We start from the raw sequence: 19,057 nt of genomic DNA, 5'->3' as shown, positions 1-19,057 counted from the left end.
TCAGGGCTGGCAAAAGGGTCTTGGGAGCAGGCTATTCTGAAGGCTGCTTTCTGAAAACAACCTGACCCAGTGGGGGGGCACCCAGACAGCAGGGAAACAGAGAGAGATGGGGAGGGGGGACCTGCAGCCCACTGGCTGGATCCTTCCATCCCAGTCTCACAGAAGGTCCCTGCCTCAAAGCATACTCAGTTCAACCCAGAGAAAGTTAATCTTATCAGGAGCCCCTGGAACTCCAGGAAGTCACGGCCCCTCCCACCTCAAAGTGCTGGCTCTCCTGGCTGGCTAAGGAACAAAAACAAACACCCCGTGTAAAGGACCAAGCCAGGCTCAGAGTATGGAAGTAAGGCAACGGAGAAGTATCGGGAGGGAACTGAGGAGGGCAGTAACATGGAAACACCAGCAATTCCTGGATTCCCCAGGAAGACAGAACAACAACTGCATAGAACAGAGAATCTGCCTAGGGCTAAAACCTCTGAACACTAGACAGAGATAAGAAAAGCTAATCCTCCCCACTCAGATAGAGATGGCAAACTCCACAGAAGCACAAAAGCCTCCAAATTCCAAGAAAAACAAGAAGAAGGGGGCAACTTTGGACACATTTTATGGAGCAAAAATACAAAATAAAGAGGAGATAGAAGAGGAAACACAAGTAAATGCTCCAAAACCTTCCAAAGGAAATGGAAACTCTCCACAAACCCATGAAGAATTTGAATGGGAATGGATCAAAAAGATGGAAGCCCTCTGGGAGGAAAAGTGGGAAATAATGCAAAAGAAATTCACACATCTACAAAACCAGTTTGACCAAACTGAAAAGGAAAACCAGGCTTTAAAAAGGCAACTCGAAGACAACGAGCAAGAATTAATAAAGCAAAGCCAAAAGACCAAGAAATTAGAAGAGAACATAAAATATCTCACTGACAAGGTGACAGGCTTGGAAAATAGAGGAAGAAGAGAGAATTTAAGAATATTTGGACTTCCAGAAAAGCCAGAAATAAACAGCAAACTCCACATAGTAATACAAGATATAATCAAAGAAAATTGCCCAGAGATTCTAGAACAAGGGGGCAATACAGCCACTGACAGAGCTCACAGAACACCTTCTACACTAAACCCCCAAAAGACAACTCCCAGGAATGTAATGGCCAAATTCCAAAGCTTTCAAACAAAATAAAAAATCCTACAAGGAGCCAGAAAAAGACAATTTAGATATAAAGGAATGACAATCAGGGTCACACAAGACCTTGCAAGTTCCACACTGAATGATCATAAGGCATGCAACATGATTTTCAGAAAGGCAAGAGAGCTGGGTCTTCAACCAAGAATCAGCGATCCAGCAAAACTGACTATATATTTCCAAGGGAAAGTACGGGCATTCAACAAAATAGAAGATTTCCAAGTTTTTGCAAAGAAAAGACCAGAGCTCTGTGAAAAGTTTGATATCGAAAAACAAAGAGGATGGAACACCTGAAAAGGTAAATATGAAGGAAAGGGAAAAGGAGAAAAATGTTATCTTCTTCTTTTACTCAAACTCTCTTCTATAAGGACTACATTTATATCAATCTATGTATACTAACATGTGGGGAAAATGTAATGTGTAAATATGGGGAAAAGAAAGACCAAATAGAATAATCTTTCTCACACAAAGATTCACACGGGAAGGGGAGGGGAAGAAAACTCCTATAAGAAGGAAAGGAAGAGAGTTTTTACTTAAACCTTACTCTCAGGGAAATCAACTCTGAGAGGGAAGAACATTCAGATCCATTGAGATCTTGAATTCTATCTTACCCAACAAGGGAAGGGAGAAGGGAAAAACCAAGGGGGGTAGGTGGGAGGGAACACAAAAAAGGGAGGGAAGAAGAGGGGGCAGGGGGAGGGAACAAAAAGGGGGAGACTAGAAAGGGAAACATATCAAGGGAGGGGACAAGGGGAACTGATTTAAAGTAAATCACTGAACTAAAAGGTAGAGCTGAAGAAGAAAGGTTAGAATTAGGGAAGGATATAAAAATGCCAGAGAATTCACAAGTCACAATCATAACTTTGAACGTGAATGGGATGAACTCACCCATAAAACGAAGATGAATAGCAGAATGGATTAGAATCCAAAACCCTACCATATGTTGTCTTCAAGAAACACACATGAGGCGGGTAGACACACACAAGGTCAGAATTAAAGGATGGAGTAAGACCTTCTGGGCCTCAACTGACAGAAAGAAGGCAGGAGTGGTAATCATGATATCTGATAAAACCAAAGCAAAAATAGACCTGATCAAAAGGGACAGGGAAGGTGATTATATTTTGTTAAAAGGGACTGTATATAATGAGGAAATATCACTAATCAACATGTATGCACCAAATAATATAGCACCCAAATTTCTAATGGAGAAACTAGGAGAATTGAAGGAAGAAATGGACAGTAAAACCATATTAGTGGGAGACTTAAACCAACCATTATCAAATTTAGATAAATCAAATAAAAAAATAAATAAGAAAGAGGTAAAAGAAGTGAATGAAATCTTAGAAAAATTAGAATTAATAGACATATGGAGAAAAATAAATAGGGATAAAAAGGAATACACATTCTTCTCAGCACCACATGGCACATTCACAAAGATTGACCATACACTAGGTTACAGAAACATTGCACACAAATGCAGAAAAGCAGAAATAATAAATGCAGCCTTTTCAGATAAAAAGGCAATAAAAATAATGTTCAGTAATGGTACATGGAAAACAAAATAAAAAACTAATTGGAAATTAAACAATATGATACTCCAAAATCTTTTAGTTAGAGAAGAAATCATAGAAACAATTAACAATTTCACCAAGGAAAATGACAATGGCGAGACATCCTTTCAAACCTTTTGGGATGCAGCCAAAGCGGTAGTAAGAGGTAAATTCATATTCCTGAGTGCATATATTAACAAACTAGGGAGAGCAGAGATCAATCAATTGGAAATGCAAATAAAAAAAACTCGAAAGCAATCAAATTAAAAAACCCCAGCAGAAAACCAAACTAGAAATCCTAAAAATTAAGGGAAAAATTAATAAAATCAAAAGTGATAGAACTATTGATTTAATAAATAAGACACGAAGCTGGTACTTTGAAAAAACAAACAAAATAGACAAAGTACTGGTCAATCTAATTAAAAAAAGGAAGGAAGAAAAGCAAATTAACAGCATCAAAGATGAAAAGGGGGACATCACCTCCAATGAAGAGGAAATTAAGGCAATCATTAAAAATTACTTTGCCCAATTATATGGCAATAAATACACCAATTTAGGGGATATGGATGAATACATACAAAAATACAAACTTAGACTAACAGAAGAAGAAATAGAATTCTTAAATAATCCCATATCAGAAAATGAAATCCAACAAGTCATCAAAGAACTTCCTAAGAAAAAATCCCCAGGACCTGATGGATTGACCAGTGAATTCTATCAAACATTCAGAAAACAGTTAACCCCAATACTATATAAACTATTATTGACATAATAAGCAAAGAGGGAGTTCTACCAAACTCCTTTTATGACACAAGCATGGTACTAATTCCAAAGCCAGGCAGGTCAAAAACAGAGAAAGAAAACTATAGACCAATCTCCCTAATGAATATAGATGTAAAAATCCTAAATAGGATACTAGCAAAAAGACTCCAGCAAGTGATCAGAAGGGTCATCCACCATGATCAAGTAGGATTTATACCAGGGATGCAGGGCTGGTTCAATATTAGGAAAACCATCCACATAATTGACCACATCAACAAGCAAACCAACAAGTACCACATGCTTATATCAATAGACGCAGAAAAAAGCCTGTGATAAAATACAACACCATTTCCTATTAAAAACACTAGAAAGCATAGGAATAGAAGGGTCATTCCTAAAAATAATAAACAGTATATATCTAAAACCATCAGCTAATATCATCTGCAATGGGGATAAACTAGATGCATTCCGAATAAGATCAGGAGTGAAACAAGGATGCCTATTATCACCTCTACTATTTGACATTGTACTAGAAACACTAACAGTAGCAATTAGAGAAGATAAAGGAATTGAAGGCATCAAAATAGGCAAGGAGGAGACCAAGTTATCACTCTTTGCAGATGACATGATGGTCTACTTAAAGAATCCTAGAGACTCAACCAAAAAGCTAATTGAAATAATCAACAACTTTAGCAAAGTTGCAGGATACAAAATAAACCCACATAAGTCATCAGCTTTTCTATATATCTCCAAAACAGCTCAGCAGCAAAAACTAGAAAGAGAAATCCCATTCAAAAACACCTTAGACAAAATAAAATACCTAGGAATCTATCTCCCGAGACAAACACAGGAACTATATGAACACAACTACAAAACACTCGCCACACAACTAAAACTAGACTTGAGCAATTGGAAAAACATTAACTGCTCATGGGTAGGACAAGCCAATATAATAAAAATGACCATCCTACCCAAACTCATTTATCTATTTAGTGCCATACCCATTAAACTCCCAAAAAATTTGTTTAGTGATTTAGAAAAAACCATAACAAAGTTCATTTGGAATTACAAAAGATCAAGGATATCCAGGGAAATAATGAAAAAAAAACCACAAATGATGGGGGCCTTGCAGTCCCAGACCTTAAACTATATTACAAAGTAGCAATCATCAAAACAATTTGGTACTGGCTAAGAGACAGAAAGGAGGATCAGTGGAATAGACTGGGGGCAAGCGACCTCAGCAAGACAGTATACGATAAACCCAAAGATCCCAGCTTTTGGGACAAAAATCCACTATTCGATAGAAACTGCTAGGAAAATTGGAAGACAGTGTGGGAGAGATTAGGAATAGATCAACACCTCACACCCTACACCAAGATAAATTCAAAATGGGTGAATGACTTTAACATAAAGAAGGAAACCATAAGTAAATTGGGTAAACACAGAATAGTATACATGTCAGGCATTTGGGAGGGGAAAGACTTTAAAACCAGGCAAGACATAGAAAGAGTCACAAAATGTAAAATAAATAATTTTGACTACATCAAATTAAAAAGCTTTTGCACAAACAAAACCAATATAACTAAAATCAGAAGGGAAACAACAAATTGAGAAAAAATCTTCATAGATACCTCTGACAAAGGTTTAATTACTCAAATTTATAAAAAGCTAAATCAATTGTACAAAAAATCAAGCCATTCTCCAATTGATAAATGGGCAAGGGACATGGATAGGCAGTTCTCAGATAAAGAAATCAAAACTATTAATAAGCACATGAAGAAGTGTTCTAAATCTCTTATAATTAGAGAGATGCAAATCAAAACAACTCTGAGGTATCACCTCACACCTAGCAGATTGTCTAACATAACAGCAAAGGAAAGTAATGAATGCTGGAGGGGATGTGGCAAAGTAGGGACATTAATTCATTGCTGGTGGAGTTGTGAACTGATCCAACCATTCTGGAGGGCAATTTGAAACTATGCCCAAAGGGTGATAAAAGAATATCTACCCTTTTATCCAGCCATCGCACTGCTGGGTCTATACCCCAAAGAGATAATGGACAAAAAGACTTGTACAAAAATATTCATAGCTGCGCTCTTTGTGGTGTCCAAAAATTGGAAAACGAGGGGATGCCCATCAACTGGGGAATGGCTGAACAAATTGTGGTATATGTTGGTGATGGAATACTATTGTGCTCAAAGGAATAATAAAGTGGAGGAATTCCATGGAGACTGGAACGACCTCCAGGAAGTGATGCAGAGCAAGAGGAGCAGAACCAGGAGAACATTGTACATATAGACTAATACACTGTGGTTTAATCAAACATAATGGACTTCTCCATTAGTAGAGGTGTAATGTCCCTGAACGATCTGCAGGGATCTAGGAGAAAAAACACTATTCATAAGCAGAGGACAAACTATGGGAGTAGAAACACCGAGGAAAAGCAACTGCCTGACTACAGCGGTTGAGGGGACATGACAGAGGAGAGACTCTAAATGAACACTCTAATTCAAATACTAACAACATGACAATGGGTTCGAATCAGGAACACATGTGATAGCCAATGGAATCACGTGTCGGCTATGGGGGTAAGGGGAAGGAAAAGAAAGTGATCTTAGTGTTTAATGAATAATGCTTGGAAATAATCAAATAAAATATTATAAAATTTAAAAAAAAGCTGAAAAAAAAATAAAAAAGAATGCTACTTACCTTCAGAGAAAGAACTCTTCATGTCAGAATGAAGAATGAAACATACTATTTTTTTAAGTTTAATTTATTTGTATTTTTTATTTAGAGTTTTTTTTGTTTTATATGAGTACTTTTTTACAATAATAGCTGATATGGAAATATGTTTTGCATGATAATACATTTATAACCTAGATAAAACTACTTGCCATCTCCAGGAGAAGAGAGAGATGGGATGAAGGGAGAAAATTTCAATATTATAATATTGGAAAATGTATGTTTAAAATTGGTATTGCATTTAATTGAAAAAATAAAATATTTTTTTAAAAAAGAAAAAAGTTATCCCTTAAAAATTTCAAATTGGAAAAGTGGAAGCTAATGGAATATCAAAGGCCAATCAAACAATTTTTTTAAAAAAAGATAAAATATTAAATATCTTATTGGAAAAACAATTGCTCTGGAAAATTATATTGAGGAAATAGAATTTCAAAATTATTGAAGTTACCCAAAATCCATGATCTAAAAACAGCCTAGACTTCATATTTCAAGAAATGGTCAAGGAAAACTGAATAGATGTCTTAAAACCACAGGGGAAAATAGAAATTGAAGGAATCTACCAAGTATAGAAAAAAAAATACCAAATGAAAAGTTCAACAAATATTATGAACAAATTCTAGAGCTCCCAGAAAAATAAGGAAATATTACAAGCAGTCCAAAAGAAAACCCATTCAAATATCATGAAGCCATAATCAAAGCTACATAATGTTTAACATCTTCCACATAAAGGGTTTGAAGGGTTTAGAATACGTTACTCCAGAAGGCAAAGGAGCTAAGATTTCAAATAAGAAATATCTATTCAACAAATATTAGAATAATCCTTCAGAGGAAAAATGGGTATTTAATGAAATTGAGAACTGTCAAGCATTCCTGATTTTTAAAAGAAGTCTAGAGTTGAATATAAAATTTGACTTTCAAATATAAAACTTGAGAAGCAAAAAAATGAAAGAAAAATAATAAGCAATTTGAAAATATTAAATTGTTTACATTTCTGTATGGAAAGATGATGTTTTTAACTGAAGAACTTTATAATAATTAGATCAGTGAAAAGGGGTATACATGGCAAGGAGCAAAAACTATGATGCTATGATACAAAAAATGTATCAAATTAAGGGAAGGAAATGAAATGCATTTGGAGAATGTGAATGGGAGATTTGAAATAGGATAAATTATCTCACATAAAAGAGATACAAAAGAGCTTTTATAAAAGGAGGAAAAATGGAGATGTGGCAGGCAATGAAAACACTCTACTAATATGTTCCATGAAAAAACAGAATCACACTTCCCAAACTAGAGAGGAAAGGAAATTAAAAACTATTTTAATTGAGTATTGTTTCAGAATTCATTCAAAACATCTTAGTAGGCTATAGCAGTGTAGTCCACATATTTTCACTATTACCTAGATGATTTTTCAAGCAAATGATGCAAAAAATGATTAAGCATTAGGAAAATGATTTGCATAATTAATATATTAAAGCACATTACATTGAATGATTAAATGCAAAAAAATCTGATAAATATCAGCATTGGTTTTTGTTGAATCATATAAAATATGAGCATGGAAGAATCCTCTTTCAATATCATTCATTTCAATTCAGTTCAACATATGTTTATTAAATAATTTCTATATGCAAAACATTGTGCTAGATGCTAGTCTTACTAACAAAAAGGTAACTTGCCTTGCTCTTAATGATGTTAATAAATATCTAAATTAAATATTTGGAAAATAAATATATATTAATGGGGGGAAATATTAGAAAAGAGGAAAGGAAGTGGCACTTGAGTCAAAGCTGGAAGGAAGCTATAAAATCAGATGGAATTCATTATATGCCTTTGATGATGTATTTTCCACATTATGAAGATTAAGACAGAGTACTTTCAAGAAATGAAAAGTCTGTGTAAATGGAAGGAAATAGGTGATGGAACAAATGTACCTAAAATAGCAAAGAACTGAAATCACTAAAGAAAGACAAGTAGACACCAGAGTGATGAGGCCTTCTAATAGCAAACAAAATAGTAATGTTTTATGGTTGAGAATTACTGAAGTTTTTTGAGAAAAGGGACAACATGTTCATTCCTGTGTTTTAAGAATATAAATTGTGTGGAAACATGAATTGGAGCACATCTATCTATATATCTGAATTAGTATCGCAGTAGATAAATTAAAGGTATAAATATTAGCAAAAAGAAAAAAGTATGCATGTTTGGACATTTTCTGATAATTTGTTTTAATGACAAAACTAATTGAGATGATTAATTAAAAAGCTTCAGTAAAAGAGGACATGAAATAAACCCATAAACATCATTAGCATTTGTATACAATACCAATGAAAAGGCAAAAAAATAAGGGTACAAAGTGTTATTTTGAATTCTATTCAAAATTACTACAATATGCAAAAATCATGACTATTAATAGGAAGAGACACAACTAGGACATATGAAAATACAGTTCTAAAGATGATTTTTAAAGAATTAAAGACAAACAAATGGAGAGAAATCTATTGTTTTTGTTAGTCAGATAATGTAGTAAAAAATAAAACTAAAAATTTAGAAGTCCTTTCTCCCTTTAAATACATGCCACTCAGAGAATCAAATATAAAGCTAGTAGAAATAATCAACAGCTTTAGCAAAGTTGCAAGATACAAAATAAACCCACATATGTCATCAACATTTCTATATATTTCCAACAAATCTTAGCAGCAAGAATTAGAAAGAGAAATACCATTTTAAATTACCCTATTGTACACAGAGACTGATACACTGTGGTACAATCGAAGGTAAAGGACTTCTCCATTGGTGTCAATGCAGTGTCTCTGAACAATTTGCAGGGATCTAAAAGACACTATCCACAAGCAGAGGATAAACTGTGGGAGTAAAAATACCGATGAAAAGCAACTGCTTGACTACAGGGGTTGAGGGGATATGACTGAGGAGAGACTCAAAATGAACACTCTAGTGCAAATACCAACAACATGGAAATGGGTTCGAATCAAGAACACATGTGATACCCAGTGGAATCCTGCGTCCGCTATTGGAGAAGTGGTGGGAGGGGGGCGGGGAAGGAAAAGAAAATGATCATTGTTTCCAATGAATAATGTTTGGAAATGACCAAATAAAATAATGTTAAAAAAATAAAATTACCCTAGACAATATGAAACACTTAGGAATCTTTCAGCTAAGACAAAAACAGAAACTATATGATCACAACTACAAAACACTTTTCACACAATTAAAACTAGATCTAAATAATTGGAAAAAAACATTAATTAGAAATGGGTAGGATGAGCTAACATAATAAAAATGACAATCCTACCCAAACTTATTTACTTATTTAGTGTCATACCCATTGAACTATCAAAAAATGTTTTTTACTGATTTAGGAAAAAAACATAACAAAGTTCACTTGGAAGAACAAAAGATCAAGGATATCCAGGGAAATAATGAAAAAAAAAATGTAAAGGAAGGTGGCCTGGCAGTACCAGATCTCAAACTATACTATAAAGCTTTGATCATCAAAACCATATGGTATTAGCTAAGAAACAGAAAGGAGGATCAGTGGAACAGTCTTGGGGTAAGTAACCTCAGCAAGACAGTCTATGATAAATCAAAAGATCCCAGCTTTTGGGACCAAAACCCACTATTTGACAAAAACTGCTGGGAAAATTAGAAGACAGTGTGGGAGAGATGGGGTTTGGATAAACATCTTATACCCTACATCAATATAAACTCAGAATGGGTGAATGACTTGAATATAAAGAAGGAAACTATAAGTAAATTAGGTGAATATAGAATAGTATATGTGTCAGATCTTTGGGAAAGGAAAGATTTTAAGACGAAGCAATTACAAAATTTAAAAAGTTTAAAATAAATAATTTTGATTACATTAAATTAAAGTTTTTGTACAAACAAAACCAATGCAACCAAAATTAGAAGGGGAACAAAAAATTGGAAAAAAAATCTTCATTACAAAAATCTCTGAAAAAGGTCCAAATTACTCAAATTTATAAAGAGCTAAATCAGTTGTGTAAAAAATCAAGCCATTCCACAATTAGCAAGAATAGGCGATTTTCAGTTAAAGAAATCAAAACTATCAATAAGCACATGAAAAAGTGTTCTAAGTCTCTTATAATCAAAGAAATACAAATCAAAACAACTCTGAGGTACCATGTAGAAGATTGGCTAACATGACAGCAAAGGAAAATATTGAATGTTGGAGGGGATGTGAATTGGGACATCAATGCGTTGCTGGTGGAGTTGTGAATTGATCCAATCACTCTGGATTGCAATTTGGAACTATGCCCAAAGTGCTTTGGATCCAGCCATAGAACTGTTTATACCCCAAAGAGAAAATAGGGGAAAAGACATATTCAAGAATGTCCATTGCTGCTATCTTTGTGGTGGCAAAAAATTGGAAAATGAGGGGATGCCCTTCGATTGGGAAATGGCTGAAAAAATTGTGGTGTATGTTGGTGATGGAATACTATTGTGCTCAAAGGAATAATAAACTGGAGGAATTCCATGGGAACTGGAACAACCTCCAGAAATTGATGCAGAGTGAGAGGAGCAGAACTAGGAGAACACTATAAATAGAGATTGATACACTGTGGTACAACTGAACATAATGGACTTCTCCATTAGTGGCAATGCAGTGATACAGAACAACTTGGAGGGATTTACAAGGAAAACCACTATCCACATTCAGAAGAAGAACTGTGTGAGTAGAAACACGAAAGAAAAACAACTGTTTGATCACATGGGTTGATGGGGGTATGATTGGGAAGATAGACTCTAAATGATCACCCTAGTGCAAACATCAACAACATGGAAATAGGTTTTGATCAAGGATACATGTAAAATCCAGTGGAATTATGTGTTGGAAACAGTAAGAGGTGGGGGAAGAAGAAGGAAGGAATATGATATAACCAGGGGAAAATGTTCTAAATTGATTAATTAAATAAAAGTTAAAAAAAAAAGAAATCTGGATCTCTTACCAGAAAAAAAATAATGAAAAAATAAAGGAGGGGTAGGGTAAGAGGGAGGGAGATAATTTGGAACTTGGAATTTAAAATGATTTAAAAATTTGTTTTGAATATAATCTGAAAACATTTTACAAAATAAAAATGAAAATAAAATAAATAAATCAATGCATGCTATTCCTATGACTATTAGGACACATCTCTTTTAATTCTCTTCCTACTTGTGATTGCTCCTTCTTAACATTCTTTATTGAATTGTTATCTACCTTCTTCATTGGCGATCTCATCTGATCCCATGGTTTCTATTATCAACTTTATGAAGATGACTCCCAAATGTTAATTTTCTCACATTTCCAACTGTTTACTGAATATCTGACTTGAGTGTCTCATCTCAAAAATCTGTCCAAAACTTAACTCATCTTCCCCTCTGGTCCTGCAGAATACTACAAATAGTTTTCTCTCGATCTTCTCAACCAAGTTTGCAACCTTAGAACTGTCTTAATTCTTCCACTCTCTCAAGACCTCTTACACAATTAGGTGCAAGATTCTGTCAATTTTATCTCTATTATATATATTTAATTTATCCTTTCTCTCCACTCAAACCACCACTATCCTAATTCAGGCCCTCATCACTTTTTATCTGCACTATAAATATAGTAATATCCTTATAACCACTTAATTTCCAAGACTATTCATCACATAGCAGTCAAAATAATCTTCCTAATTCTGTGCAAGTCAAACAAAAGATCTTCATACCTGTTGGACAAAATATAAATTTTGAGTTTTACATGTAAGACCCTTTATAGCCTGATGTGTCTTGCATTGGGAGGCAAGTAGGTGATAAAATGGATAGAGATACAGTTGGAAACTCTCAATTCAAATCTAGTCAGACACTTATTAGCTATCTGGCCCTGGGAATGTCACTTAACCTTTATTTGTTTGAGTTTCCTCAAATAAAAAATGTGGATACTAATAGGATTTATACTGCAGAGTTATTTTGAAGATCAAATGAGATAATATTTGTAAAGCTCAATGTCTGATATATAGTATACACTATCCAAATATTTCTTCTCTCTAGTACTGTTTACATTAGTACCTTTCATGCATTTTATGCTCTAGCCAAACTGAAGGACTACCTATCCTCTGTACTTTTCATGCCACATCCTGGCTGCCTGCATTTCACTTTCATGGGTAATTGCCCATGCCTGGAACATTCTTTCTCCCATTCCTACCATTCAGAATCCCAGAATGCTTCTCTCTTCCAAAGTTTAGTTCAGAAGCTATATCCTTTGTTTACTGTAACCTTTTTCTCTCTCCTCTAGTGAGTGTATTCTCTTTTACATTATCCCCATAACTCTTGATTGAATGTGGTATTTACCCCCATCAAACCCTATCAATTAACAGGGCTTTGTAATCTCTAAGTAGTCTTAGACAAAATTAAGACATTGTGTTGATAATGTAGTTACTTTGTCTTAAGACAAGGAAATTTCATATTATGCTATTTTGTAGATATCCAACAAAAATTTTTATGAAGAAAAGTCTGTTTGCTGAAACAAACTGAGTATAGTTGATTTTAAAACACTGAACATATTAGTTCTACCTCTTCCCTGAAAAAAAATTACTTGTGATTGATCAATATAATATATATATATATATATATATAATTTTAAGACCCATTTCTAGTATCAACTTTTCAGCTCTATTTTCCCATGTTAAAATGTGTCTTACATGTTGAAATGAGAATGAAACACAAGAAATAATATGCTGAAAGAATTATCTGGCTAATTATTTCATTTATGTCACCTTTTAATTATCCATTTTCATTCATTCAAGATATGTCATTCTATATCAGCTTAAAAACATAAAATCACAAGAGAATGATGCCAATTCAAACTATACCTTCTCCCTACCTCATCCCTACACACACTTAGAAAGACCTCTATCAATGTATTCCATTTGAAATACTCATCAAAATGCTCATACTTTCTTTCTCTAAATATGAGGAAAGAATTTTAGCTCCCTACCAGATAGTGCAGAGGACAAGAAGACTAGACCAAAACAAGTCTTGAGCTACCAGACCTTATCAGAATTCAGAGAACTTTTCAGAATAAACCTAAATTTTGATAAATGCGCAGAAGTGGAAGACAGGTTGCTGAGATCATTGCAACAAGTTCTTACATGATAATAACTCACTTATTCAGGAAATGGAAGTCATTTCATGCAAATAAACAATTTTGTATTTATTAGGTATATTTTATTTGGTAGAAATTGAATTATAGACATTATAAAAATACAAAGAATAGTAAATTATAGCAGATAGATATAGTACCTATGTTCTTAAATAGATGCACTGAGCTTTCTAAATAAAAGACAAAAATGAGGTGTGGGGTGGTTGTTGTTGTTGTTTTGTTTTGTTTTGTTTTTGCTTATATATATTTCCAACTTTGTTCATATACATGGAAAAAATAGAATGTTGAAAATAAAACTTAAAATGTTCATGAAAAGGAAATCGAAATGTTGATGATGAAAACTGATGCCTGGCTACTTATATTTTTATCATGAAGAGTGACTTTTTTAACTTGTGTGTGTTCTATCAATATAGCAACTTTTGGTGGAATTTTTTTTTGTTTCTTTTGCTTTGCTTTTTCATTTAGTTTTTTAAAATATATGTAGTTATTGGACAAACCATGGCAAAAGAAAATGGGCAGTTCCGGGTAATCATGGCTGCAATCTAGACTCCACACACTTCCTCTCCCCGGCACCGAACGAAATAGACTACATCAAAGGAGCATAAAATCACCTTTGGAGGAACAGAAGGACTCCCCAGTACCCCACAGAGGCAAAGGTACGTGGGGCTTGAACATTTCCACACTAAAATAAGAAGGAAAAGCTTGCACAGAAAAGTGAACTGAGCCGCCCTTCCCCCACCCCACCTCCCCCACTAAACCAGAGTGAGCTACCTGAGCGCTCACCGGGACAGCGAGTGAGTGGAGAGCGTCTCTGTCTGGGGGGGCACTCCAGGGTCCTTGGGATCTGGGGACTGCCAGGAAAAAAGTCTCAGGGCGCTTTCACTGGAGAATCCAGCGGAACTGGACTTGGGGCGGGCTGCGCTGAACAAAGCGCGCTGATTATCTGGGCGGAGCTGAATACCTGGGCTCAGAGGCTGGGAAGAACTAGTCTGAAGCAACCTAAATTCACAGAAAAACCGCCCATATAACCCAAACCCCAGACCAAAAAGGAAAGGGGAATAAAACCACCAAAGGGATGGCTCACATGGCCCAAAATCAAGCCTCCAGGAAGAAAGGGAAAAAAGTGACTATTGAAAACTTTTATGGTGGAAGTACCCAAGGAAAAGAGGAGAATGAGGAGGAAATCCAAAAAAATTCAGAACACGCCTCCCAAAATGGAAACTATCAACAAGCTCTGGAAGATCTCAAACTGGAACTTATCCAAAAGATGGAAACCTTCTGGAAAGAAAAATGGGAGAAAGAGATCAGCTGTCTGACAGATAAGAATGCTCAATTGGAAAAAGAACTCGAAGCATCCAATAGAAGGGCAGACAAGGCTGAAAAGCAAAACCAGTCCCTAATGACCAGAATTAAGCACCTCGAAGAAAGTGAGATGATAAAACAGCAAGAATCAATAAAGCAAACCCAAATAATTAATGAATTGGAAGAAAACATAAAATATCTCACTGAGGTCACGGACCTGGAGAACAGAGGAAGACGAGAAAATCTCCGTATCATCGGTCTCCCAGAAAAACCAGAGGTAAACAACAAATTGGATATTATTCTACAGGAGATTATAAAAGAAAATTGCCCCCACGTTCTGGAGCAAGGGGGCAAAATAGAAATAGAAAGGATTCATAGAACACCTTCTATACTAAATCCCCAAAAGACAACGCCTAGGAATGTAATTGCCAAATTCAAGAGCTTCCAAGTAAAGGAGAAAATCCTACAAGAAGCCAAGAAGAAGAGCTTCAGATATAAGGGGGCTCCCATAAGGATCACACATGACTTAGCGGCTAATACACTAAGAGACCACAAAGCATGGAACACGATATTTAGAAAGGCAAGAGAGCTGGGTCTCCAACCATGAATCAACTACCCAGCAAAACTGACTATATACTTCCAGGGGAAAGTATGGGCATTCAACAAAATAGAAGATTTCCAAGCATTTGCTAAGAAAAGACCAGAGCTCTGTGGAAAGTTCGATATCCAAGCACAGAAAGCAAGAGAAACATGAAAAGGTAAATATGAAAGAAAGGGAAAAGGAGATAAATCTTATCTTTCTCTTTAAGTCAAACTCTCTTCTATAAGGACTACATTTATATCAAATTATATATATTAATATGTGGGGAAAATGTTTTGTGTAACTCTCATAAATTGTATCATCATAAGAGTAGTTAGAAGAAACATGCATAGGGAAAGATTGGGGAATTAAGAAGATTTGGGGAAAGTTGGGGCAAAAAAAGGAAAAGGGAGGGGGGAACCGTGATAATACTAAGATTAACTTCAAGAAATAGGGGGGGAATCAATAGAATAAACTTTCCCATATAAAGATACACATGGGAAGGGGAGGGGAAGAACTCTCATATGAGAAGGAGAGGAAGAGAGCGTGAAGTGGAATTACTTAAACCTTACTCTCAGTGAAATCAAATCTGAGAGGGAAGAACATCTAGATCCAGTGGGATCCTGAATTCTATCTTATCCATTAGGGCAAGAAAGAAAGGAAAATTAAGGAGGGGGAGGGGGGAGGGAGTACAAAAGGGAGGGAAGGAGAGGGGGGAGGGGAAGGGAGCATAAAAAGGGAGGGGCTAGAAAGGGAAGCATCTCAAGGGAGGGGACTAGGGGGACTGACCTAAAGTAAATCACTGGTTCAAAAGGAGAAAGCTAAAGAAGAAAGGTCAGAACTAGGGGAAGATATCAAAATGCCAGCGAATCCACAAATAACAATCATAACTTTGAACGTGAATGGGATGAACTCACCCATAAAATGCAGACAAATAGCAGATTGGATTAGAACCCAAAACCCTACCATATGTTGTCTTCAAGAAACACATATGAGACGGGTTGACACTCACAAGGTTAGAATTAAAGGTTGGAGTAAGACCTTTTGGGCCTCAACCGATAGAAAGAAGGCAGGAGTTGCAATCATGATATCTGACAAAGCCAAAGTACAAATAGACCTGATCAAAAGGGACAGGGAAGGTAAATATATTCTGCTAAAAGGAAGTATAGACAATGAGGAAATATCACTAATCAACATGTATGCACCAAATGGTATAGCATCCAAATTTTTAATAGAGAAACTAGGAGAATTGAAGGAGGAAATAGACAGTAAAACCATATTAGTGGGAGACTTGAACCAACCACTATCAAATTTAGATAAATCAAATCAAAAAATAAATAAGAAAGAGGTAGAAGAGGTGAATGAAATCTTACGAAAATTAGAATTAATAGACATATGGAGAAAAATAAATAGGGACAAAAAAGAATACACCTTCTTTTCAGCACCACATGGCACATTCACAAAAATAGATCATACACTAGGTCATAGAAACATGGCACTTAAATGCAGAAAAGCAGAAATATTAACTGCAGCCTTTTCAGATCACAAGGCAATTAAAATATTGATCGGCAAGGGTACATGGAGACCCAAATCAAAAATTAATTGGAAATTAAATAACATGATACTCCAAAATCGGATAGTTAGAGAAGAAATCATAGAAACAATTAACAATTTCGTTGAAGAAAATGACAACGGCGAAACATCCTTTCAAACCTTATGGGATGCAGCCAAGGCAGTACTTAGAGGAAAATTCATATCCCTGAGTGCATATATTAACAAATTAGGGAGGACAGAGACCAAGGAATTGGAAATGCAAATCAAAAAACTTGAGAATGAACAAATTAAAAACCCCCAGAAGAAAACCATACTAGAGATCCTAAAAATTAAGGGAGAAATTAATAAAATAGAAAGTGACAGAACTATTGAGCTAATAAACAAGACTAGAAGCTGGTACTTTGAAAAAACAGACAAAATAGACAAAGTACTGGTTAATTTAATTAAAAAAAGGAAAGAAGAAAGGCAAATTAATAGCATCAAGGATGAAAAGGGGGATCTCACCTCCAATGAAGAGGAAATTAAGGCAATCATTAAAAACTACTTTGCCCAACTATATGGCAATAAATATACCAACCTAGGTGATATGGATGAATATTTACAAAAATATAAATTGCCTAGACTAACAGAAGAAGAAATAGTTTTCTTAAATAATCCCATATCAGAAATTGAAATCCATCAAGCCATCAAAGAACTGCCTAAGAAAAAATCCCCAGGGCCTGATGGATTCACCAGTGAATTCTATCAAACATTCAGAGAACAGTTAACCCCAATACTATACAAACTATTTGACATAATAAGCAAAGAGGGAGTCCTACCAAACTCCTTTTATGACACAAGCATGGTACTAATTCCAAAGCCAGGCAGGCCAAAAACAGAGAAAGAAAACTATAGGCCAATCTCCCTAATGAATATAGATGCAAAAATCTTAAATAGGATACTAGCAAAAAGACTCCAGCAAGTGATTAGAAGGGTCATCCACCATGATCAAGTAGGATTCATACCAGGGATGCAGGGCTGGTTCAACATTAGGAAAACTATCCACATAATTGACCACATCAACAAGCAAACCAACAAGAACCACATGATTATCTCAATAGATGCAGAAAAAGCCTTTGATAAAATACAACACCCATTCCTACTAAAAACACTAGAAAGCATAGGAATAGAAGGGTCATTCCTAAAAATAATAAACAGTATATATCTAAAACCATCAGCTAATATCATCTGCAATGGGGACAAACTAAATCCATTCCCATTAAGATCAGGAGTGAAACAAGGATGCCCATTATCACCTCTATTATTTGACATTGTATTAGAAACACTAGCAGTAGCAATTAAAGAAGAAAAAGAAATTGAAGGCATCAAAATAGGCAAGGAGGAGACCAAATTATCACTCTTTGCAGATGACATGATGGTCTACCTAAAGAATCCTAGAGACTCAACCAAAAAGCTAATTGAAATAATCAACAACTTTAGCAAAGTTGCAGGATACAAAATAAACCCACATAAGTCATCAGCATTTCTATATAATTCCAACACAGCTCAGCAGCAAGAACTAGAAAGAGAAATCCCATTCAAAATTACCCAAGACAAAATAAAATACTTAGGAATCTATCTCCCGAGACAAACACAGGATCTATATGAACACAACTACAAAACACTTTCCACACAACTAAAACTAGACTTGAACAATTGGAAGAACATTAACTGCTCATGGGTAGGATGAGCCAATATAATAAAAATGACCATCCTACCCAAACTCATCTATCTATTTAGTGCCATACCCATGGAACTTCCAAAAATTTTTTTTACTGATTTAGAAAAAAACATAACAAAGTTCATTTGGAAGAACAAAAGATCAAGGATATCCAGGGAATTAATGAAAAAAAATACAAAGGAAGGGGGTCTTGCAGTCCCAGATCTCAGACTATATTATAAAGCAGCGGTCATCAAAACAATTTGGTACTGGCTAAGAGACAGAAAGGAGGATCAGTGGAATAGACTGGGGGCAAGCAACCTCAGCAAGACAGTATATGACAAACCCAAAGATCCCAGCTTTTGGGACAAAAATCCACTATTTCATAAAAACTGTTGGGAAAATTGGAGGACAGTGTGGGAAAGATTAGGCTTAGATCAACACCTCACACCCTACACCAAGATAAATTCAAAATGGATGAATGATTTGAACATAAAGAAGGAAACTATAAGAAAATTAGGCGAACACA

General features: G+C 35.2%; 1 protein-coding gene across 1 annotated transcript in view; it reads right to left on the bottom strand.

Annotated features, from left to right (window-relative positions):
- GRID2 (glutamate ionotropic receptor delta type subunit 2) overlaps positions 1-19,057 on the bottom strand; it is a 1,955,631-nt gene that overhangs the window by 1,466,729 nt on the left and 469,845 nt on the right. The gene's annotated exons all lie outside the window — the stretch shown is intronic.

Source organism: Monodelphis domestica, chromosome 6 (assembly GCF_027887165.1).
Source record: "Monodelphis domestica isolate mMonDom1 chromosome 6, mMonDom1.pri, whole genome shotgun sequence".
Taxonomy (NCBI): Eukaryota; Metazoa; Chordata; class Mammalia; order Didelphimorphia; family Didelphidae; genus Monodelphis; species Monodelphis domestica.
This window is presented reverse-complemented; position numbering and strand designations above follow the sequence as displayed.